General features: G+C 53.0%; 1 long non-coding RNA gene across 2 annotated transcripts in view; it reads left to right on the forward strand.

The window, feature by feature from the left end:
- LOC123579067 overlaps positions 1-22,994 on the forward strand; it is an 85,721-nt gene that overhangs the window by 50,764 nt on the left and 11,963 nt on the right. The window contains exons 2-3 of one of the 2 annotated variants that reach the window (XR_006702609.1): positions 12,490-12,594; positions 17,564-17,616. This is a non-coding gene — a long non-coding RNA (uncharacterized LOC123579067). The remainder of the gene's footprint in view (positions 1-12,489; positions 12,595-17,563; positions 17,617-22,994) is intronic. The other variant, XR_006702608.1, reaches the window with a different exon arrangement.

A 22,994-nucleotide genomic window follows, 5' to 3' on the forward strand; every position in this document is an offset into this window, starting at 1 on the left:
AGGCAGTTTTCAACTTTGTCTTAAGGTTTAGTTTTCATTTCTTCTGCGTTCTCTTGAGTCTTACCTGCACATGCCAGTGGTTCTTCAGGCAGCCACAGATGTGTGGGTAGCTTATTTGGCTCTTCCAGTACCTTCCTCATTAAATTTTTGGCTATTTCACCCGTCATCTCAAGTGGGGTCGCAACCTTATGTGAACAAATCTGTGTTTATTCCCCCATTAATTTCCTTCTGAGTTTGCACTTAAAAATTGTTTTAATGTTTATTTATTTATTTTGGGAGAGAGAGAGGAAGAGAGAGAGAGAGAGAGGACAAGTATAAGTAGCAGAGGGGAAGAGAGAGAGAGAGGGAGAGAATCCCAAACAGGATCCACACTGTCAGTGCAGAGCCGGATGTGGGGCTCGAACTCACAATCCGTGAGATCGTGACCTGAGCTGAAATCAAGAGTCAGACACTCAGGTGCCCCCTGAGTTTGCACTTTTACTGACAGTACACCAGGTACAGGTTTGCCTTCCACTCCAAAACAGGTCAGCCCCCTTTGTCAGAAGGGATGATGGATGATGGTTTTCACAGCCAGCTTTGTCCTGAGAAAATTACAGTGCTGACTGATGTGGGAAGGTGGACGGGGGAAGCCCTAAGGAAGAAAGCCACAGACTTGCACTGACTCAAAGTTCTAGCAGGTTTTCATGGAGACCCACTTCCAATTAGTCGTTTATCTTTGGTCAGTTCCCAGAATCCTTAACAGTTTGTATTTGGTGACTTTGTCCAGTTTTGTATTTGTTTTATGGGGGCAAGAGATTGCTGATATCTCTTCTCCATTGCGGCTGAGGTCCTGCTACCACAAATGTTTTTTAAAAAAAAAATTTTTTTTAATGTTTATTTATTATTGAGAGACAGAGAGACACAGAGCGTGACGGGTAGAGAGAGGGGGAGACACAGAATCTGAAACAGGCTCCAGGCTCTGAGCTGTCGGCACAAAGCCCGACGCGGGGCTCGAACTCACGAACAGTGAGATCATAACCTGAGCTGAAGTCAGTCGCCCAACCAACTGAGCCACCCAGGCGCCCCAACACAACTGTTACTTGTAAGTTTGACTTATTCATTTTCACATGGTCAGATATATCAATGTTTTTTCTAGTGTCATACTTAGGATTTATTTATCCTGAGATTATGTTGTTAATTAACAGAAATTTTATTCTACAATATCATGGCTTAATTTACCATTCAAATGTTTAGTCCTTCAAATGTATTTCTTTCTTCATAAAGAAATAGGGCTCTAGCTTATTTTTCTCTTTGTTGTTAGTTAGCTGTCCCATCCAATTTTTAAAATAATCTCTTTTTTTTTCCTGCTGATTTGAAAAACAACTGAGTATTTGAGTGATATGTTTGCTTACTTGACTTTCCATTCCATTCCATTCATTCATTTCTGTTTAGAGTCTTGGCTGAAAGTGCCCCAGTTTTAATTATTACACCTTTAGAATAGATTCTAACATAAAGCGTGACGAGATCCTCCTTCCTGCCTCCTACATTTCTGGTCGTACAACGGATTCGCATTTTTCACACTACAGAATTAACATGCATTCATTCATGCACCCGCCCTAACGTGCATTCATTCATGCACTCGTCCTAACGTGCATTCATTCATGCACTCTTCCCAACGTGCATTCCTTCATGCACTCGTCCATTCTTTCATCACACAGCTGGGTTTCGAGCTCGCGTTGCACGGGGCACCTGCCATGGTGCCAGGCAGCGCAGCCACCAGGGATGTGACGGGGAGCCACAGCAACATGGTTTCTGCCTGGCCGGGACTTGCCTTCTAGCATGGAGGCAGGGAACAAAAGTAAACAGACACATTAAGAACATAACTGAAAATCACAACACTGACTGCGCAGCAAACATCCGAGGCGGGGAGGTGGAGGATGGCCGAGGGAGCCTGTGCTCGCTGTTATGCCTGCAGGTCTGGCAGCAGACACGCAGGAGCTAAACGTCGGGTTTTGTTTCCGGACACTTGTCCGTTTGTCCCGGCACCGTTCATTCTAAAATGTCTCACTTTCCCACGTGGGTGGGGGCGAATAGTCCGAGCGACGAGAAGGGCAGGTGCATGCACACGCTGCCGTGGAAGAGAACCCGAGGAGCTGCAGGAAAACCTGCGTGGCCGGTGGCTGGCACGTGGGAGGGCTTGCGAAGGGGCAGGAGGTAAGCAGGCGACAGGTCTTGCCCGGCCTTGTAGACCAGAGAGGGAAGTTGGGAGTGCGTTCTTAGTGCAGCGGGAAGCCCTTTAAGGTTGTCTGCGGGGCAGTGATGCGCTGTGTTTTCGGAAGCCCTCTTCTGCGGCGAGGGGTGGGGGGTGGGGGGGAGGAAGGGCTGCAGGAGCAGGGTGGGGGTGGGCGGAGCACCAGTGAGCAAGCGTGGTCGCCAAGGGCCAGTAGAGGCCGTGGCGGTCCAAACGGGGGGGGAGGCGGGGTGGCGGCCGGGGGCTGGCTAGCAGGTCCCGCTGCTGAGCCAGACGTGGGGCAGATGGAAAGGCAGGTGAAAAGCCTGGGGACAGTTCTGTCCCCCTGCAGCTTCTGGGAACGGGCCTTTAGCTACAAACTGGAAAAGGACAGAGGAAAAACTTCTGCTCAGGCGGGCTGCCTTTTTTGCAGGCAGCTTCCACCCTGAGGTTGGGGTATAAGCTGCGTCTCGGGGGCTGACTGACGCGGGGATGTGGCACACTTCATTGACGATCCGCCCATGTGGACGGTGAGGGAGCGACTCTGAGCCTCTCAGTAGGCCTCAGGCACCAGGACCGGGAAGGGCCAAGAACGTAAGCGAAAAGCCGATCGGTGTGCGAGGAAGATGTAAACAATTGACAGAATGTTATGGGCTGCACAGAAATGTCAGGGTATTCAAGTGGGTGTCTGGGAAAACAGAAAGTTGCAATCTGAAACGATGAATAAGCCACTGACAGTTGTCACAGAATGTGTGAGAGCATGTGTGAGCAGCGAGGAGGCCGAGCTGAACTCTGGGCGGCAGGCAGCGGTGCGCGTGGCACCCAGCCAGGCCCTCCCGCGGCCCGGGATGGAGCTGAGATGCTTGCCCACGGTGCCCCCGTTGGGAGGCCGCCACCTTTCCGGCCCCGTGTCAAGGTTTGCTTCCCCGCTGGAGTGGGAATGCCATCAGGGCAGTGTGCCACGTGGCCCCGAGATTGCTGCCCCGTAAGGGGTTTGCGTGTGCCCTGTGACCCTTCCCTGTGAACGTAGGGTGTGTGTGTGTGTGTGTGTGACCCCTCCCCGTGAATGTAGATGTCACTGTGATGTGCTGTATGGAAAAGGTGAAGGGGTTTTGCAGATATAACTCTGGTCCCACGTGACTTGGTTGTGAGTTAATCACAACGGAGCTTATCCTGGGTGGGCCTGACCTAATCAGGTGAACCCTCTAGAAGAGGGTCTAGAAGTCAGGGACTTGAAGCAGCAGAGAGAGGCTCTCCCGTCGGTCTTGAAGAAGCGGGCTGCTGTGTTGTGAAGGAGGGCCACAGGGCAGGGAATGTGTGGTGGCTTCTAGGTGCTGAGGGCCTCAGCCCTACAAACACAAGGAGCTGGGTTTCTGCCGACACCCAGTGAGCTGGGAAGAGGACCCTGGGCCTCAGTTGAGGTCACAGCCCCGGCCATCACCTTGACTGCAGCCCAGTGAGACCCTCAGCAGAAGACTCGACTGAGCCGTGCCCGGAGTCCTGACTCAGGGGAACGTTGAGATACCGAATGGGTGTTTTCATCTGCTCAGCGTGTGGTAATCTATGTGAAGTGACAGACCGTTCACACAGGCAGGGACTACCTTGCCTTGTTCGTTGCCATGACCTAGAAGCAGGTAGATGGCCTGGCCCGAGAAGGTATTCAATACCTGCTTGTTTGATGAATACGCGAATAGACGGAGGTTGGACACACAGGAGCTTGTGTGTGCTCTCCCAGACGGGGGTGGGGGGTGGTGTGCATACCCAGTAATACCGGGGGTTCTAGCTGCGTGTGAGCTCAGCAGGCATTCCTGACACGCACTGTTAGTGTGCAACTCAGGTTGCATTTGTGCGGGTCCGGGGTCCAGGGTCCAGGGTGAGGAAGGGTAACCTTTCCCATCAGGGCTGCAGTGAGTGAGTACGAAGTGGGCGTGAATTTTGCGTGCGGTGATTCACGAGGCCCGGGCTAATCTGGGGGGATCGGGAGAGGTGCGCCAGACTGGCCTAGGGCATGGACACTTCATCTCAAGGTGTGCCGAAGGGGACCCTAGGTTGGGAGACCCAGGGGTGGGGGCATGATACGATGGCACCGGGCTGGACTGGGGGAGCCGGGCTGCTCGTAGGAGTCTCTTGTATGGGGACGGGATACGTACTCTGAGTCTGCCAGGAGCTGTTTAAAATATTTTGATGGCGGGGCGCCTGGGTGGCTCAGTCGGTTAAGAGTCCGACTCTTGATTTTGGGTCAGGTCATGATCTCTCAGTTCGTGGGATCGAACCCCATGTCAGGCTCCTTGCTGAGAGCAATGGAGCCTGCTTGGGATTCTCTCTGTCCCTCTCTTTCTGACCCTCCCCTGCTCTCTCTCTCTCAAAATAAATAAACTTAAAAAAAAAATAAAATCTTTTGATGGCTTCTCAACGCGTTGGAATAAACCCCACTCCTTCTACCTGTCTGTCAGGCCTGACATGCTCCCACCTGGCCTTTGGTCCTGGCCTCGTTTTCTCACTCCGCTCTGGCCATCCTGGCCTTTCTCTGTGTCCCCCCGATATGCCAGGTTCCTCCCTGCTTGGCTGTTCCCTCGGCCCGGGTGCTTCCCTCCGGCTCTTCTCTGAGGTGGCTCCTTGCATCTCCTCTCCCCAGAGAGGCCTATTTCGACTTGTGTCAGAAGACAGTCCTGCCCATATGCGCACTCCCCGCGGGTCACTCGTTATTACAGTGACTGTTTGGTCTCCTGCACGACAGTTACCGCTGGCTGAAGTGATCTGGCTGACTCACGATGTACTCACTTGTCGGCTGTGTCGGCTGCTCGAATGTGAGCTGCGACCTTGCCCGGCCCGCCTCCGTGCTCCCGCAACTTAGCGCCATATCCTCGGTACACGGCAGGCGCTCAGATAGCTGTGCGGAGACAGGTTGTCTTGCTTTGTGTCTTCGTGTCCCTGCATCTAAACAGCTTGGCTTGTCCTCGATGACCTCAAAGGGAGACCTCTTCTGTGGACGCATTTTCTTTTTTTTAAAGTTTATTTATTTATTTTGAGAGAGGGGCGCCTGGGTGGCTCAGTGGATTAAGCATCCGACTTCGTCTCAGGTCCTGATCTCGATGGTTACTGAGTTTGGGCCCCATGTCGGGCTCTGTGCTGACAGTTGGGAGCCTGGAACCTGCTTAGGATTCTGTGTCTCGCGGTCTCTCCCTGCTCCCCCTCCCCATGCATACTCTGTCTCTTTCTGTCTCTCAAAAATAAATCAACATTGAAAAAAATTATTTTGAGAGAGAGAGAGAGAGCACACAGGGAAGGGGCTGAGAGAGAGGGGTAGAGAGAGAATTCCAGGAGGCTCCCTGCTGTTAGCATGGAGCCCGATGCGGGGCTTGATCCCATGAACCGTGAGATCATGACCTGAGCAGAAATCAAGAGTTAGATGCTTAACCAACTGAGCCACCCAGATACCCTGGACACATTTTCAAAAGTGGACTGTGGCCATCATTGTAGAGAAGAAGATGGAAGGAAGTCTGGTAAGGGGGTGATGGCACATTTAGCAGCAGGGTAGAGGGTGGTGGAGCTGAATATTCCCCAGGGCACTGGGTACCAGCCCCTGTGCCCTTGACCTGCAGAGCTCACAGCTCTCGTTTCGGGGTGGGGGGGGGGGTGTGCCTGGGGCAACCGTCTCAAATCCCTGAAGGTTGCCACCTTCATAGGCAATGATCTCATTTACTCAGAGAGCTAAACATGTTTGCCAGCAGTATTTAATGCTGTATGGTTATAGGACAACCAATGGTTTGGATAGGTACTTGGATTTTATTACACAGGAATTTAATTTCACGAAGAGAAAGGTTCTCTTGCTTCCCTCCAGGGTCTTGTGATAGAAGACCGTGAAATGGGACAATTGATAAAATGTTTCAAAATCCTCCTGGTTGAAAACACCATGGACTGCACCTGTGGCTAATCATGTGGGTCACTCCCTGGGCCAAGAGTCCTCAACTGACAGCAGTACCTTGTTTTATTTTATGCCAATGTTCTTGGGTGGTCCCAGGGAGGTCAACATTTTACATTGAGTTAAATACACAAGTGGTGCTGCGTATTTTTATTTTTTTATTTTTTTGGTGGCCAGATACATTCCAGTGGGAAACGGGAATAACTCTGGATATCTCAAGGAGGAAGAGATTTCATATGGGGGATGTGATGCTTTGCCGGCCCCGAAGGGCTGGAAGAAAGGGCTGGAAGAAAGGCGGTCTGGGAAAGGGCTCTGGCTGTTGGAGAGTCGAAAGTGCTCGGTACCACCGGCCGTGACCGCAGGTGCCTCCGGCGCATAGCCGGGCACTTTGCGAGCTGCTGCGAAAGTTCTTATCTGCACAGTCCACACACCTGCCCAGTGCTACCAGACGAGCAGTGATAAGGCTTCTGCCTTCTAAATAACTGGGCGAGTTTTTCTCATCGGCAGCATCCAGGAGGTTCCAGAAAATGTAGTTTCTGGGTTTCTAGCCTCCGTGATCCACAGGAGAGCATGGAAGAGGGGGGATAATGGTGCTGTGTTGCCAGCGGATGTCATGGGGTCCTGAAAGCCACAGAACTCTGTAAAGACCCAGTGTGTGCTTTGTCACAGAGAATGCAGTCAACGCCAATCATCTTTAGGCTCACAGATTAGGAAGTACCCGTTCATTTCTCTGGTCTCATAACCAGATGCCAGGGAAACCAGCGTCAACCCCCTTGAAACACTGAGGAGCTCAGGAGGGCGTGTGATTCCTTGTAAGTGTTCGATCAGATCCCCCGGCTTCATTTCTTACCCAATTTCTTTGGCCCCACAGAGCCTTCCCTGTCACAACAGGAGAAAAGGTGGCAGTCACAGGAATGGAGAGTGGGGGGGGGGAGCTGAGAAACATCCAAATGGAGACTGTATGTGCAGTGGACAGTGGCCAAGTGCGCTTATATGGCACCCGGGGGGAATCCAGAGAAAGGGATCCTCGAGTGAATCTCGGACAACCCTGTGAAGTTTCAGAGGCGTGATCTATAGCTGTGTATGTGTGTGCGCACCTGCCTGTTTGTGTGTGTGTTTGTGCACACACGCGTGCACATTTTAAGTAACATGCACAGTGCAATAAGGGGAGATTTTCATTGGGTGGCCACGCCCCATCCTCCAGCCAACAAAGACTGTTCCTACATGTCAGTCTCTTCCGCTTGTTCGACTCCTGATTTAGGGTCTGCCTGCTTTCTGAGAACCCGTGAGGTCATGCTGGTGGGTGTCCAGGAGGAGTTCAGTGTCCCAGCCAAGTCCACACAGCTCAGCACCGGCTTCTGCCAAGCACATGGCCCTGACCTAACAAAGCCCTCAGGGAGGGCTTGAAGTACTTCAAACTCGAGTTCAGGTTGGCTCAAACATGGAAGCTGGCTTTCTCCTTGCCCAGACACATGAGCCTGAGTTTCTGCTTCAGGTCAGAGGCTGGGGCCAAGTGAGGCGCAGGGAAGGTCTGTGTGTTCCCCAGACCACAGGGAGCTCTATGGGGAAAGGCTGAAGCGGGGAGCAAAGGGAACCCAGAGGGCCTTCCCTTGGAGTCCAGAAGGGGCTTCCGCAATCTCCTCCATTGAGCCACCTTCTTTCTCCAGAGCAAGGTTGCAGTCACTGAGCACAGGGTTGTGTGCAGGCAGAGGAGACAACATTCGAGTCTGAGGGTCAAAGCCATGCCCCGGTTTTGGACTCCTTGCGTGTGAATTTGACTTCAGGATGGAACAGGTGGTCAGACAGACTGACCAACCCACCATGCCTCTATCACCTTGGTACACAGCCCACCCCGGGGAAAAGGGGGTCATGAGGGCAGAGGTATGGAACCCACCGCATTTGTGAACTGTATCGTTTCGTGACTTCCTTTTTAAAAAAAAGTCATGCGAAGTTTGCATTCTTTGCATATATGTCGGTATCCGCTTTAATGTGAAAGACAATGTGTGAGCCTGATTACATCATGCAAAGTGATTTCGAGGAAGGTTATGTCCCTTTCACTCTGTGGCTTTGTCCCGTGCCTCTCTCGCAGCTCCAGGCATACCCCCCACCCAGTGGGACAAGTCCTGTGGACTTGGAAGGGGGACCCCTCCCTCCCTCCTTCCAGCAAGGTTCGCAGTAAAGGCTCTGGATGTGATTTTTTCAGGGGAGGGGTTGTGTTAGTTGGGGTTCTCCAGGGAAACAGGCCCAGCAGGCGACGGCTGACCCGGGAGGAGGTCATGCTCTCATACAAAGGCCGTCAGGCGGGAGACTTCTCTCTTCTGCTTGGGGAGGGCCACCTCTTCATTCTAGCCAGGCCTTCAGTGGATTGGATGAGCCCCCCCCCCCCAACCCCATATTAGGGTATGTAATCTGCTTTACTCCATTTCTTGATTTTAAATGCTAATCTTGCCCCTAAACACTGTCCCAACCCCACCCAGAATAATGTTTGACCAAATATCGGGGCACTCTGTTTGACCAAATAGTCAGGTTTGGCAAAGATTAACCATCACGGTGGTGTGGAGGGCAGGAACTAGGGATGTCAAGAGTTTCCTGTGGATGATCGTTGGGTTTTACTGGACACTAGAGTCTCAGCCTCTCGTCTCTTATGGGGTCGATGGTGAGGTCCCGTTAGGTGAGCTACATTCCAAAGCGCCTACCTGGCCTGGTGAGTGACAGTGTGGGTGTGTAAAGATGAAAAGAAAGGACTTCCTGGTTTCTTCTCTGTCCAGGTGGATCAGGCCTGGCCTGTCCCTGGGTCTGAGCGGGGTTCACAGTCCAGAGCCTGAAGCCGACTGCTCTGCTGTCTCTCACGTCCCACAGCAAGTCACGCCCACCCCTGACCCTGACCGAGTCCTGAGCCCCATCTTCTCCCACGCCCCTTAGCCCCGGCTGACTCTGGGGGGGCTTACCAACCCCTCACCCCCATCTGTACCGTTGGCCTGCCCTGGGCCCACAGCAGCTCCGGGAATCAAGACGTCGTGGTCCCATCTGGGCCTGGTCCCCGCAGGGCAAGAACGGGGTTTGGGGACCCAGCCTGGCAGGTGGACTCAAGTAGGCAAGTTACCTGAGCAACGGAGCAGTGAACATGACATAATCAAATGGGTTCTTTCTTTCCTTCTTCCCGGCAAGAAGAAAAGATGTTTCTTTCAACGTGAACTGGGATGGTTTTGGCCTCACACTTCATGTAGCAGCTGGTTGGGAAATAAAACCTCTTCCATTTCGATAAATAAACAACAACAACAACAGTCAAAAAATTAATAACCAGAAAAATACACTCATTTTATTATACTGTTTCCGGAACAAAACGAGACTCAGGCAGACTCGATATGAGCCAGGCCTGTGTGGGGGAGTGTGGACAGGCCCTGCTAGGGTGAGCTGGGGGGGTCCCCGGGGCAGGTGGGGCAGAGGAGACACTGATGGGGATGGGGAGGGGCCCCTACTCATCAGCTGCCCCTTGAGGGCTCTGGGCCAGCCGGCCAGTGGAAGGGGATGGGGTGAGGGGAGGGTACCAGTCTGCGAAATGGGCTGGGCCAGCCCTCCCGGCCCGCAGAGCCAGCCTTCCAGATCACTGTGACCCAATCCTCCCCCTAGGACTGTTTTCCCCTGACACGTGGCCCCTGGGAGGTCGATCTTGCTCCTGAGGTTCTCAGCCCCTGCACATCCAGCCACTTTCCCCACCCCCATTTCTGGCACTGTTTTCCGGGCTCGTCTTTCCCCGGGGCATATCATGATGTTCACGGGTGCTTTCTACGTACCGGGCTCTGTGAGCAACAGCTGACATGTACTGGCTCACTGAAATCTCACAGGCGGCTGCTGGTGTTATTATCCTCATTTTATAGGTGAGGACAGGGAGGCCCAGAGGGTACCCAGGGGACCCGAGCTCCAAACCTGAGTGTCAGGCTCTGGCCAGAGGCTGCCAGCTACTGGGTCAGGGACAGAGGCCTCAAACAAAGTTAAACAATAATAATAATAATAATAAATTAAACACGAGGGGATCTCAAAATGGGATTAAACACACGGCATATTTGATATGATTGCCTTTAAAAATAGGGGCACTTTTAAGGCACAAAACCTTAATCCCACTCGCAGGATAATGATTAGATTTATGGGAGTAATGTTGCTTCGTGGGGCACTCACTCCCAGGGATGTGGTTCACGGGTGCCCTGGAAGCCAAGGCTTGTTGAGTGCCTTTGCCTTCCGGGGTTGTCTATGAGCTACAGTCTGAGTGACCGTACCGCCTCCTGGAAAGTAGCAAAGAAACTCCCTGTCCTGCCCCAACCCTGCTCGTCCTTAGCTGCAGACACGCAGGAACTCTGTCCACGCCCCAAACCCTCCACTGCCCTTCCCTGCCCCCACACCTTTCCTACATGGACCTCTTTCCCACCCACTGCCCCTTCCTTTATCCCCCAAAGTGACTGTCAGCATCTCATGGCATCTTACCCGCTCCCAAGTCCTGCTGGAATCCTAGCCCCTTTCCTGACTCTGACCCAGGGTGGCACTCCCAGGTGATGTTTTTCTCCAGTGACCAGGCCTGTGACCTGGAGGCGATCACATCAGCGGGGCTGTCATCTCCCGGAGGGCAGGGGCAAGCACGTGCCTGCCCGTGTTCCCTACAGCGCTCAGTGAAGGGCCCTGCACACGTGGGTGCTGACCAGCTGGAGGCCTGGGTGCCCGGCTGGGTGAGAGCCCTGGGACCAGCCCAGTGGGGACTTGTCGTCATTCTGCAAAAGTTCTCAGAACTGAGACCCTGTGCCCGGCCCTGGGTGAGGGCTCTGGGGAAAGGGAAATAGATAAGGTGTTGGCCCCATCTTCGGAGTGGGGGTAAGATATGCACACCCATACCTGGGACAGAAGGGTTCTTTAATGTTTGTGAAGAGGAGAGACTCGAGCCACGGGTGTTCAGAGCAAGGAGGTCCCAGCTGGGCCAGGAGGGGAAGGCTTGAGAAGGCCTCAGGTAGGACCATGGAGGACGGGGCCCTGGGTCTCCCTGGCCCGGGGTGGTCAGCAGGCAGTGCTTACAAAGGTAAGGCAGCATCGGCCGCTCCTTTGGGGCAAAGGCAGGAGGGGACTCGTACACTTGCTCTTGCCATAGCAGGTGGGGTGACTTTCCTGTTCGAGGGAGGGATCGATAGTCCTCAGCTGAGTTCAGGAAGACTGTGGGAGAAGGGGCGTGAGGGGAGGGGTAGGAGTGAAACTTCAGAGATCTGAGTGTTAAATACCCACTGCTTTAGCTGTAAGAATCTGGAGGCAAGGGGGATGTCTGGGGTGAAGGGCAAGCTCAGGGACCACGAGCAGTAGGTTGAACCCTGCAAAGGTTTATTATTTGTGTCCTACACGTGAGGCAATCAAGTCCCATGGAGGCAGAGACCCACCATTGGGAAGGATCTTACGGCCAGTGGGCAGAGATGTCAGGCTTCAACTGCGGTCTGAGTGACCCCTAACTTGGTTCTCTTGACCACGGAACCACCTGCACATTAATGCAGCTCTCCTGCCCATTTGCAACAGGCCAAACCACTCCCCACCCTGAGACCTCAGTGTTTGCTTACTGTTTTTCTTTGTTGGGGGGCTCCCTAGAAAGGGTAAGAGTAAACTGTCAATATGTTGGCTTATGGCGTTCATTGCCTGTAATGGTGGCTCTCAGAGCATGACCCCACAGCCTTGGCAGTGGAAGTGCCTGGGACCTTCAGGAGATGAGCATTCGTGGGCTTCACGAATGCTGAATGAGAAACGCTGGGGCTGGGGGTTTAATAAGCCCTTCGGGTGAGAATTTGGGAATCAACTGCCCATGAGAATTCAAGCATAGCCCTCCGTCCTCCCTGCATCGCCCTCTCTCGTGGCCCCAGTGGCCCTGAGGATGGGCAGGGGAGGAGGGGGGGGAGTCTTGATCAGCTGTGGCCCTGCACCGGCCATGAGGGACGGTGTCAGTGGAGAACAGCCTGGCAAGAGGCCACGGATCACTGTGTGTAATGGGGTCCACAGAGCTGCCACTGAGCCACTGTGGTGCGCTTGAACTTAGGAACCATGAGATCATGACATGAGCTAAAACCCAGAGTTGGATGCTTGACTGACGGAGCCACCCAGGTGCCCCTTCTCACTTTTCTCTTAAATGAATTTTTTTATTCTGGAATAACTTTAGAGCTACAGAAAAGTTGCGAAGGTAACACAGGGTATTCCCACACGCCCCCTCACGTTAGCAGCTGACCTTCCCGGGGCACATTTGCCAAAACTGAGATACCGGCATGAAGTGATTACTGCTTCTCCACTCCTGATTTCACTGGGAGTCTTCTAGTTTTCCCACTAGCGTCCTTCTCTGTTCCAGGAGCCAGTCCGGGATCCCACCTGAAAGGTAGCCATCGTGTCTCCTGGCCCATGATGGTTCCTCACGTTTCCCGTGACTTCGACCATCTCAGCGAATCCTGGCCAGGTATCTAGAATGTTCTTCCTACTTTCCATAGAGGCAAGAGTAGGTCTAGAAAAGTTTTTCATAAAGATGGTATATTTTCAGGTGGTGTTTCCCAATTTTTGAATGTTACTGGGTTATAAATGCTGGTCACTACCAGGTAGGAGGTCTCACTTACATCGAGCCCATAGACTCGAAGGAACGCTGTCCTTCTCAGGTTGGACACGGTCGTCAGGGAAGATCTGCGATAGCAACCGATGAAGTATTTTTATTTTTAATCTTTAAAATCCAATTTAACTTTTAATTATTTTTATTATTATTATTTTAAAATTTTGTTTTAATTCCAGCAGGGTTAACATACAGTGTTATTTATATTAGTTTCAGATGTACAATATAGTGATTCAACACTTTCCATACATCACCTGGTGCTCATCATGGCATAAAATTTTTTTCAATGTTTATTTTTGAGAGAGAGAGAGAGAGAGAGAGAGCGCATGTGAGCAAAGGAGGGGCAGAGAGAGAGGAAGAGAGAGAGAGAATCCCAAGCAGGCTCCATGCTGCCAGTGTAGAGCCTGACTCGGGGCTCGATCCCACGAACCGTGAGATGATGACCTGAGCCGAAATCAAGAGTCTGATGCTTGACTGACTGAGCTGCCCAGGTGCCCCAAGTGTTTTTAAAAACTTGTATGCCGCACAAGTCAAACCATACATGCCCACAAGCCCTGCCCAGCCATGTGGCCGTGGCCCATGTGGTTTCTTTGCTGGAGGAAGTTTGCTGGCTACACAGGATGACGGATTTGGAAAGAAGTGACATTTGCAGGTTTTGTGTGGTTTCCCCTCACTCACGGGGAGGTTTACTGTTGAATCACTGTTGGCTCTGTAGCCATTTTCCTGGCTTTCCCTGGTCCCACTGACCTTGACAGGGAAAACTTCTGCTGAGATTCTTTTCCCCGGATGTGGCCTGAGCCGGTGCGTCTCTGCCAGGTTTACAATGAACCTCGATCCCTCAGGGCAGGAGTCTTTTTGGAAAACGATCCTGTCCACGACTGGTTTAAAAGAGACTTGCTTTTAGACAAACCAGTGGAATGTTAGTGGCGCGTTTCCGAGCACATCTGCTCACCGGTGAGAGTTGGAGGGAAAGTTCCCTCGGTCCCAAGCGTCACCAGCTCCTGTCACCAGGGCATCGGGCATGGTGCTTGGCACGTCTTTACCGCTGCCACTCTCACCCCCTCCTCTTTATGGATGAAGGGCGCCGGCCCACGGTCACGCAGCTGCTCGATCTTGGGCCCGAGAGCCGCCCCCATCCTGAGGTTAGGACTCAGACTCATCGCCCCTAGGCTCTGCTGGGGATCTTTGTCACTGCGGTGGGAGAACGCGGAATGTGTCTAGGCAGATGCCCGTGTGGTCCGGCAGAAGGTGGTGTTTGGATGAACACCTGGTGTAGAGTTAACACGACTTGGAAGGCCCTTTTGCCCAGAACGTTCCCAGGTTTCGTTTGCGCGAGACTGGTCCCGTGGGACGATGTGCTGGACTCGAGGGCTTTGGCCACCCAGCTCCGCACCCAGCGGTGCCAGCCAAAGTGCAGAGCAAACAGTGAGGCTTGGTGTTTCTGTGAGAAACCAGCCTGTGGAAGGCCCTCTCTATTGGCAGCCTCTGCACATGGCCACTCTTCGGGGCGAGCACTTGCCCTTGTGGCGGAGGCACGCGGCACGTCCCGGCGGGGGGCTCTGGGCTCTGGGGCTGTGTGCAAAGCCCCTGGGAAGTGGGGTGATGCGCGATCTGGTCTGCAGCCTGAAGGTGCTGTTTGCTCTGTGTGCTGTGCTCTGCGTGGCTTGCAGATACGTTACAGTTGAAGCCCCATTTCCAGGCCTTCTGGCGTGCCGTAGAAATGGGACAGTTGTTCTTCTCCTTATCTACGTGAACAACATAACTTTGTCAAAAAGTTGAAAATGCGTACTTTGTCCCATCAGCTAAAATGGGCTGTCAGATAAGGGTGTGTGTGTGTGTGTGTGTGTGTGTTGCATCTGATGAATGATGTAAATGGTTTTTGGCTTCAGAGTTTTTTTTTTTTTTTTTTTTTTTTGCCAGGCACTCGAGTAAATGATCAGAGTAGTAACATTTTTAACCTTATCTATCATACTGAAACATTTTTTCTGCCTCCAATAAAACATGTCAGAGTCGATTAAGGACATTTTTCAATGAGGTATAATTCACAGATTTTAGGAGCGACTCCGAGAGTGCTCAAGTATTAAAGAAGCTGTGGGTTCTTCGTTACGGGCACGTTCCCAGCCTACCTTTTGCCTGAATTCCCTTAACGCTTTGGAGCTCTGCTCTGAAAGTGTGCGTTTTGTCTGCTGGCGGGGTCGGAGGAGCGGCAGGTAGGATGGCCGGGGATGTGTCACATTGTATCTGGTGACAGGGCCGTGAAAGATACGGCGGCTCGGTGCGTTCGGCGGTGCTTATCTGGTACATGAGAGCACATTACTTCCCAAAGACCGGGATCACTTTGGACAGTATCATTAAATGCCACGTCATTACCTGTTATGGAGCAGTGCTGTACCTTCAAGGGCCTCCTGGGACACGCGCAACAGTCGGAAGAGTGATGGGCAAAGACGGAGCTGGCATTAAATTTTCAATGGAAGCAGTATTGGCTTTGACTTTCCAGAAGCCTTATCTGTTAGATGGTGTTTGTCACTGGGCCGCGGAGCTGTGGATGTTCGTCAGTCGGAAGTTGCAGGCAGTTGAACGATATGGACAGGTGAAGGCTCCGTGGGGACCGGCCGGCTCGCAGAGAGCTGGAGGGGGTAAATTGAAGGTTTATTTATCCCATTCGCTGTCAAGGTCAGCTTGCTAGAGAGCTGTCCTATGGATGCTTACAAATGCCAAAATCCTGGCAAATTGTCGGAAAGAGCCTCCAAATCACTGACCTTTGTACAGCTCCCATCAACGTGCCCGTGTGTCTGAGCGGGGTCCTTAGAGGGAGTTAAATGGTTGGTAAAATGAGGCTTATGCTGTTGCTGTAATGTCAGCCGAGCTGCTACGTATTTTTTATTTTTGTGTTTTCAGCAGCAAGGATGAAGTTAAAGATATGACTGATGGGAGGCGGGGGTGTGCGTGCAAAATAATTATGCCGGCGTGGGTTCTGGCAGACGGGTGGGTCTGCGGTTCTCCCTTTGAGCACATTTCAGGCTTTGAGCCCCGAGGCATTTCAGCGTCCCCATTGTTATGCTCCCGGCTGGGAAGGGGCATCTGAGGGTTCCTTGCTGTCCCTCCTCCCCACCCAGGGCTCCCGTGTAGCCGCAGGGTCTCACGGGGGCTGGCCGCTCTGAGCCATGCGTTCTCCTGCTCAGGACTTGTGATCTGACTTTGCCGTGACAGCTAATTTAAGGAGGCACGACAGAGCCAATCATGTTGTCTTGTCTCCCTTTGGCCAAGGGTGGGGATTTACTAAAGCAACAACCGTGACAGTGAACTGAAAGTAGAGGTGATCAGTCGCCTGGGGATCGAGGAACACCCCCCACCACGGAATATTATGCGTCCATTAAAAAGAATGTGCTAGAGCTGTACCTGTTGGCCTGGAGATAAATGCACAGAGCCCTGAGAGAGAAGTGTGTGAGCGCTGTCGTCAGATTTTACAAAAGAATAAAACCACCCTCTGCCCAGAGCTGCTAGATAAAACACAGGATGCTCAGGGGGCGCCTGGGGGGGTCAGTCAGTTGAGCTTCCGACTTCGGCTCAAGTCATGGTCTCATGGTCTGTGAGTTCGAGCCCCACATCAGGCTCTGTGCTGACAGCATGGAGCCTGGAGCCTGCTTCGGATTCTGTCTCCCTCTCTCTCAGCCCCTCCTCTGCTCACGCTCTCTCTCTCTCTCAAGAATAAATAAACGTTAAAAAATTAAAAACAAAAACAACAGGATGCTCAGTAAATTTGAATTTGAATTTCAAACGGTAAATATCTAAAAATAGCTTAAAAAGTGATTTGGTTGTCTGAACTTCCAATGTAACTGTATGTCCTGTATTTTTATTTGCTAAATTTGGTCACTCCTCTCCCACTCCCCAACCCATAGTATGTGTGCACACGGTGTATTTGTATGTGGTTTTGCAGGTATGAGTAAATAAAGAAACACACATCCTGGATCATTCACAAGGGTTTTCTGGAAGGGGCTGCATAGGGGTTGATATGAGAATGTGGGGTAGAGGACGCGAGTGGAGAGGAGAAGGAGAGGGTGAGGCAAAAAGGAAGGACTTTCTAGATTTCCTGTGTCAGGGCCTGGGCTGGACAGCGAGGGCTCCGGGAGGATGTGGCAGGGGGGTCCTGGGCTGATGAACTCACCTCCCGGAGGGCAAGGCTGACCGGGGGGCAGGCTGTCACGGGGCGAGGGCTGCTAGGGGCCCTGTGGGGTTCCCAGGAGGAGACTCTGCTTGGGCTGGGCGGTCAACAGTTCTTGTGCTGTTGGTTTGGGATGAAAAATAAAAGGTTGCATCTCGTCGGGTCTGCTTCTCCTCTCTGGGAATCGCTCCTGGTCTGATCTTCCTCTTTAACCCGACGAGCCCAGCAGGACCTCCTAGTGCACTTCGGGGGCCCAGTGGCGGGTGAGAGGGACGCCACGTCCCCACCTCCCTCTGCCTCATGCTGTAGGCAGTCACCACGGAGGCCCATGCATCCACTATTTACAAGACAGTTCAAAACTCTCCTTCTTATTTCCAAATTCAATTAAAGAGCCGCTAATACGTCCCAGGTTTGTTGTAACGAGCCCATAACAGAAACTGACATCATTATCAATTCAAACAAAACACAAACGCTTCATCTTCTGCTTCCTCAGGGAAACCCCCAACTTCCCGAGCCGGTGCCTCCCTGGCAGGGGAGGCCGGGAGCCTCACCTGGTCTCTCTCCTGCACAGACGAAGGGAGGGCCCTCTCATCCTACGGCACCCGACTCCCTTTGGTCAAAGGAGCCTTACATAATTGTGATTCTGGAATGTTCTTTCTATAGATGACGTCCCTTTCCAATCTCCTTTTGGGAGAGGAGCAGCTGTGCAGAGCCTGGTGAGTGGGTATTTTCTGTGTCCTTATGTGGCCCAAATCTCTGATGTTCTGATGTGGCCTCGAATATCAGCTTCTCATGATGCAAGCTATTTGAGGCTCCGACATCCACTGTCTGGAATGAAGAAGAAATGGGCCAAGAATCCTATCTGGGTGGTAACGCAGAGGAGGATCATGGCGTGGAGGTTGTGAGAGGGGACGGGGGCAGGACAGGGGCAGAGTGGATGACTCAGGGGGTCCCGAAACTTCAGCCAGGGCACAGTGTGTCCAGCCAGGCTCCCCCTTCAGATCTAAGGACTCATGGGGTTTCTGCTTTAGAGCGAAGGATCTAAAGATCTAGGGACTCATGGGGTTTCTGCTTTAGAGCGAAGGATCTAAAGATCTAGGGACTCATGGGGTTTCTGCTGGCCGGGCCCTGAAGGACAGGCCCACGAGATGCCGGGGAGAAGCAACACTAATAGCCCGGAACTCAAACTGAGGGCCAGGCATCGCCGAGCTCCTGAGGTAGGTGACCTTGTCCACTTTTCTCAACAATCCACGGGCATAGGTAGTGACTGCCTCAGTATTTTAGGTTAGGACACCGGCTCACTGAGACGTCCTATCATTTGAACCTAGTAAGTGGTTCAACCTGGGTCCAGAGATCTGGGTTTAACACTTCCTCAGCGGCCGAGAGGCATGGCGGACACCTCACCCAACAGGTGTCCCTGTGAGTCGTGGACTCCTTCATCGGGGACCCCCTGCGAATGCACAAGGCCACTCCTCCTCTGGCCCCCTGGGCCCTTGGCGGCTTACACGCAGAGCTGTGGTCGCTCTTGTGGGGTCTTTCTCTGCATCCGGAATACCTTTCTCCTCTGAACGGGCCCCCGTGTTCCAGAGTCTTGCAGGAAGCTCTCATGGGCACTGGGAATCGGTCCCTTGGCCCTCGCACGGATTCGGGGTGTATGCCAGTTCTGTGAGGCTGTGAGCCCGAGCCCTGCCACGCTGACAGCGAGCACTTCCCGCGTGCCGTGGGGTTGACACAGTGGCGGGCAGCGTGCCTTGGCCCCGGCTGAGCCGTGTGTGGCAGCCTTCCCTGGGAAGCCAAGACACAGGCTGATTTCCCGAAGGATCTGGTGCCTGGAGGCCCGGCTGAAAGACCCCCGGAGCAATGCCTGGGCAGAACCTTCTGTAGCACTTGTAATGGAGTGAGTGCAACCATCCTCTCCGCTGTGACCACCAGTGGCCCTGCTCCAGCGTCTCAGGGACCCTCTGTGCAAGCAAGCCCGGACCATCCCTAGCGGAAAATGACTAGTGTTTTCTGCACAGAACCCATTGGCTCTGCCCTGGCTGGCTCCCAGCCACCCGAGCTATGTTTCCCATGCTGTTTCCGCAACTCCAAAGAAGGATGGACAGCCATAGTTTCCGCTGATGGGCGCCCAGACCCCAGAGAGGCCAGACTGTGCCTTCCCCTCACCCACCAAATATTCCTTAGCTGTGAAGGGTTTACCATTAGCTGACATTGTCCTCGTCTCTGAAGATGGTGGACAAAACACACAAGATGCCTGCGTTCGTGGAGGTTGTAGACTTTGGGGGAGCAGGAGAGGAACCAATAGACAAACAAACAAGCCGATTTCAGAGAGCGGGAAGTGCTCTCTAAAAAGAAAATACCACAGGTGGATATGACGGGCGGCTTTATTTAGGCTTCCGGGATCTGAAAGCCAGCCAAGGGAAGGCCTAACAAAAGAGCATTCCTGACGCGGGGGCAAGTCGCAGGCAAAGGCCCTGGGGTCAGAGCAGCTGGTGTGATGGAAGCTGAGAGAACGCATCTGCGGTGGTTGGAGAGGAGTCAGATAGGCAGGCCTAACCGGGTGGCGCAAGGCCCTGTACCTGGAACAACGGTCAGGTGGCATTGTTAGCCTCTCACGCCTGTGACTTTCTTGCGCTTCTCCCTCCCCGGGAAAGTCTCCTCTTCTCCACCCACTGGAATCGAACTTTTCCGAGATGTGCCCCATCCCGCACGGGATCCAGAGCTGTCACTAAACAGCCAACGGGAAGGTGTGTCTTTCTCACCACGGGCAATCAGGAATTCACTCGTCCGTGAGCAGGAGTTGCTGCTGGGGACAACTTCAGATAAGTGCTGCGTGGAACCCTGTGTCCGCGCCGACCCCGGGATCCGGGCACCCTGAGCAGGCCCTTGGCCTGTGGTGGGCTTTCTGCAAGGTGGCGGTTCTGTTTGAGTGACGGCTGCTCTGGGTCATCTCTAAGCTGGGAGATGTCCCCCGGGGGCCCGCGGCAGGTGGTGTTTCTGTGATAGTGACTCCATTTACTCAGGGGGCCCTCCTGAGACGGGGTCCGGCTGGGGCTTCCCTTGTGTGCCGCCCTCCCCACCTCTAATGCCCTCGCTGTGGACAGGCTCAGCCACCTGAGCCCGTGGTCTGCTCCGACCGTCCAGACCTGGTGGGACCCGGGAGAGAGCACACTCGGCCCCCTGAGGTCTGCTGGCAGGTGTCTCCCCGGTACCCGCACTGTCTCTGCTCAGTTCCGGGGTCCCCCTTCTCCTCGGCCCGCTCCCACCCACCAGCAATATGTGCTCTGGGTGGGATACACGGACCAGTGGGGATCCTCACTCTGCCCCTGGAGAGACAGAGAGGACTGTCTTCTTCTCCTTGGGTGACCCGGCCTCTTTGCCTTCCTCCTACTTTTTGGAGTCAGATGTGGTTCAGTCAGATGGCAGAGAAGGCATGATGATTGCAACCATATATCCTTAACTCATTTTGGGCCGAGAGCTAACAAACTTCCCTCATGCGTGATGGCAAGGGGTGGGGAGCGGGGAGATGTTTCGGCTCTGGCGTGGAATGATCTTGCCACAGCCTCCCTCTGCCCCAGCCGCCGACTCCTTGTGATGGCCGAGCATCAGGACCCGGGACCAGCATGCTCCAGCAGGCTCTGAAACCCCAAGCCCAGCACCGAACCTGGCAGTGAGTGACTTTTTTTGAGAGGAGATGTTCTCTCTCAGCAGTCAACTTTGCTAAAGGTGATAAAACTGTGACCTTGACCTTGAGGCAGTGCCATCATCAACAGAGCCTCAAGGCTGTGCTCAGGGCCGCCTACCTGTGCCACACCAAGTTGCAAAAAGTCTTAGGAATATTTACAGTTGGTCTTTAAACAGCAGTGGCTATGAATAAAAGAGCCATATCTCACATCATTAGTCCATAAATATGCAGTTTGGTTTTATTTGTCAAATAAAATAACCTGAGATTGAACTGCCTGGTTGAAAGACACAGACATACATACACCTGTCTCCTTGCTCTGCCCCCTTCCCTGTCTTCATGTCTGCCACCCTTCGGGAATGTTCTTTGCCCAAGCACATCCTCCTTTCTCCCTTTTCCAGGATTCCTGGGGATGGTTGTTCGGGCAGGTTTCTCTCCCCCTCCCTCTTGAGGGAAGCCTGCTGAATGCCCGGACTGTCATAGTGAACCCCCCCCCCTCCCCGGCTCAAGCTCTTCAGGGAAGGGGCAGTTGGAATCCCCTCACCCATTTCCCTTATTTAAGGGAGCCTCATTCATTTTCAGTTTATAAAAGGCTTGGAGCCTGTGCCAGGCCGGAAGTTGGCTCTGCTGGTGGTGGGAGACTCCCTGCGGGAGCAGAGTGGCGAGGGCTCCATTACACCCCGGCCTGGGGCTCAAGCTGTCCCAGGTGGGAGTGTGTAACTGGCGAGGGTCCTGGAACAAGAGAGGGAAGGCAGGAACACATTTCCCTGGGGATCTGGGACTTCAGGTCGTGGAATGCACTTGTGACAGCCTTGTGTGCCCTGCTCTGTCTGGCTCTGGGTACGAGAGACCTGGGGGGCAGGCGTGCTCTGGGCGTGGCTGGTGGAGTAGGCCGTGTGCCCCGAGTAGGTGTCACAGGGAAAGAAGGATGGTGTGCTGGGTGGGCACCGGGGCTCCTGCTCAGTGGGTGTGGCTGGGTGATCCGGCATGGCCTCTCAAACAAGGCTACCTGCCCGCCCTGAGTCTCCTCAGAGGACCCTTGAACTTGATCTAACTTGGCTCCTGCCCAGACAGAGCAAACCATGTTCTGATCTGAACTCTAAGGGTTGTGGGTAATTTTGAAAGCAGGGATACTCACGACCACTCATCCTGTCAACACACCATGTCACTACGACTCAGCGCACTAAATCGGAACTTTAGCTCAGAGTGCCGGTTCTTCTGCAAAAGAGACTTTGACTTTCAAACTTGCGTTCACCTTCTAGGCTCAGAGGCTGAGCTCCATCAGGGAGACTGAGGGGCGTGATGGTGAGGTGTGAGGGTCTCACGTTCAGCCGCCCACACTCAGGGGGCTGCAGGGTCCAGTGCTGGAGTTGTTGGTGTTGCCTGGACAAAACCTTCTAGGCTCAGCTTTGGCTTCTCCTTGGGTTCCGATGGTAAAATAATTGTGGATTCTAGACTGGTGGTCACCAGCACCCTGTAAACATGCAGGGCTCCGACACACAAATAAGCCCTAGTTTTCAGTTAGTGTGACTTTTTCTTACTGTGCCTCTTCAAGATACTTTTTGTAGAGATTTTATTTTTAGGTAATGTCTCTACAACGTGGGGCTCGAACTCACAACCCCAAGGTCAAGAGTGGCACACTCTACTGACTGAGCCAGCCGGTCGGTAGCCTCTCTGAGATATTATGCTCATAGATGCCATGTTTATTAAACAAGCCTGTGTTGTGTTTTTAAAAGGAAGTTGGCCATGTGATGAAGTTCAAAGCCATTGTATTTTTTCCCCCATCAGAAATGCTGTCTCTGAAAGGTACTTCAGAGGCATAAGGCTTCTGTGCTCCAAACTGAGAAGTGATACCCTGCACCGAGAATTCATTCTTTATTTTTTTAAGTTTATTTATTTTGAGAGAGAGAGAGAGAGAGAGAGAGAGCGCGAGCATGAGCAGGGGAGCGGCAGAGAGAGGAGGAGAGAGAGAATCCTAAGCGGGCTCTGTGCTGTGGGCACAGAGCCCAGGTCGGGGCTCAAACTCATGAACTGTGAAATCACGACCTGAGTCATGAAACCAGGAGTCGGACGCTTAACCGACAAAGCCACCCGGGGGCCTGGAGAATTCATTCTTCTTGAAGATCCAGAAGTAAAACAGAATTAAACGAAGCATAAAAAGTGGAAGAAGGAAAGAGGTTGTCCCCGGTCTGGCTTTCCAATCAGTTTGCTGTGGCCTCAGCGTGTGTGGAATTGCCAAACACCATCCCTGGGCCGAGTGGTTGGTGTGAACCCCAGGGAGTTTGATGAGAGCGGAGCAATTCCGACGTGATTTGTAGGGTGGTCTTCGGGCATGGGAGGGGCTGGTTTCTCCCGAGGCTCTTACCCTTTTGGTGTCCTTGAGAGTTTCATCTTTTAAAGCGATGGTCATTT

The sequence above is a fragment of the Leopardus geoffroyi genome, chromosome E2 (genome assembly GCF_018350155.1).
Source record: "Leopardus geoffroyi isolate Oge1 chromosome E2, O.geoffroyi_Oge1_pat1.0, whole genome shotgun sequence".
Classification (NCBI taxonomy): domain Eukaryota; kingdom Metazoa; phylum Chordata; class Mammalia; order Carnivora; family Felidae; genus Leopardus; species Leopardus geoffroyi.